This window comes from Manis pentadactyla, chromosome 10, assembly GCF_030020395.1.
Source record: "Manis pentadactyla isolate mManPen7 chromosome 10, mManPen7.hap1, whole genome shotgun sequence".
Classification (NCBI taxonomy): Eukaryota; Metazoa; Chordata; class Mammalia; order Pholidota; family Manidae; genus Manis; species Manis pentadactyla.
In genome coordinates this window covers 42,503,658-42,505,729 of record NC_080028.1, presented here as the reverse complement: position 1 = coordinate 42,505,729, position 2,072 = coordinate 42,503,658, and positions in this window count along the sequence as shown.

Here is a 2,072-nt window from a genome sequence, read left to right as displayed (position 1 = left end):
AGCTGAATTAAGAAGGTAGCAAGCAGCTGGAAGAAAAAAACACACAACAGGAGTCATCAGGAGATGGTGAGGCCCCCACATCTGCTGTGGACCCCACACTCCAGGGCCTGGAGCAGGGCCACCCCAGCAGAACAGCCTGGGCAGGACCAGGCTCCATTCCGAGCTCTGCTCTCTCCTTGCTGGGTGAACCTGGCCAAATCACAGATCCTCTCTGAGCCTCCACTGCATCTGCACAATGGAGATGAAAACACCTACCTCTAGAGTTGTGGGAATTAACGAGACCATGTATAGATCTGGGATGGAATGGTAAAGTCAAGGGCAAAGCTCAATTTCGAACACAGATTGGCACGCTTTTTCTTAATGGACCACAGAGTAAAAATTTTGGAATTTGTGGGCCATAAAGTTTCTGTTGCAACTATTCAACACTGCACTATAGTGTGAAGGCAGCCCAAGACAATAGGTGAGTGAAAGGGCATGGTAGCCTGCTAATAAAACTTTACTGACAAAAACGGGCAGCAGGCCGATCCTTGATTTAGGAAGACGTGTGTTCAAACCCCAGCCCTGACAATGACTGGTATGCATTCCCCTTAGGGCCCAAGGATAACTCTTCTCCATTACTGAGCACCTATTATCTTCACCATGCACGATGCATTCACGTACACAAAATCAGTGCACCCTACACGGCCCCTCGGGGGAGAGCCATCATCAACCCCACTTTGCAGATAAGGAGATAGTTAATCTGCCCAGTCACACATCTTGTCTCCAGGGAACTTGATGAGAATGATGGCAGTGGCCATGGGGGACTGGAATTGACCTCACTCCTGATACCTGGAGCCATTACTTCCATTTCACATGTGACTCAGTGATCAGGGAGAAAAAATAAACAATAAAACTGCTTTTCCTTCAAAGAAGGGAAGACCACGGCCATTTTCTAGACGGGCAGAGCCGTCCTCTCGAGGCAGATCCTCAAACTAGTCCTGAGCCAGACTCCTGAGGGGCTCAAGGTCACCAGCGGCACCTCCCCTCACCCCCCAGCTGGTCAAGACAGAAACACATCACCTGCCCATCCGTCCATCCTCTTCACTCATCCTCCTTGGGTGCCCCCATCTCCCTCACTCTCCACACCTAATCCATCTACAACTCGAATTTGCTTTGCCCCCAAGACCCATCCTCGGTTTACCCCCAGTCACCCAGGTTCCAGTCTCTGAGGTGATCCTGCGGGCCCCCCACTGGCCTCCCAGCTTCCGCCCCACCAAACAAGCCATTCTGCATGCGGAGGCCACAGTCAGCTTTAAATATGCAGAGCCAGGCATGCCACAGCCCTGCTCAAAACCTCTCCTGGTAGGAAGGGGATTTTTAACCTGGGGTCCAGAACCCAGGGGTCCATGAACTTGGGAAGCAATTACAGCTTCACTTTCCCTCATTAGCACCGCCAATGATAAGTGAAAGCATTCAACACAGTGGCATTAGCAGTCTCTGGGACTCTGTCACCATTAGAAATCACATCTGAAAATACATACGAAAGATGTGTACAACTATCAAGTACAGTTATCACTGTTTGGGAATTAAGGAGGCATCCTTTCTGTTGCTAGATCTTGATTTGAAATGCATTATCAGAGAAGCATGTACATTTTGCTTTGTTTTTTTAATGTCTTGATAACTATTTAAATATGATTGATTTCCCAAACTCAATGTCCTACAACTCAGGAATGGTTAAACAATGTGGGGTGAAACCATACAGTCCAATACACTGAGACCTTTGGATACACACAGCACCACAACCGAACCGCAGGTGCTCAGAAGTGAGGTTCAGAATGCTCCAGCCTGCATGGCTCCAGTCATGTGATGTTCTGGAAAAGGCAAAGTGACGGACAGAGAACAGACCAGTGCCTGCCAGGGGAGGAGGGGTGCTGACTACAGGAGGGCACGAGGGAACTTCTGGGGTTTGACAGAATTGTTCTTTATTTCAATTCTGTATGTGAGAGTTACATGACAATATGTGTTTATCAAAATTCATGAAACTGTACAAGCAAAAAAGTAAATTTTACTACATGAGAATTAAACCAAGAAAA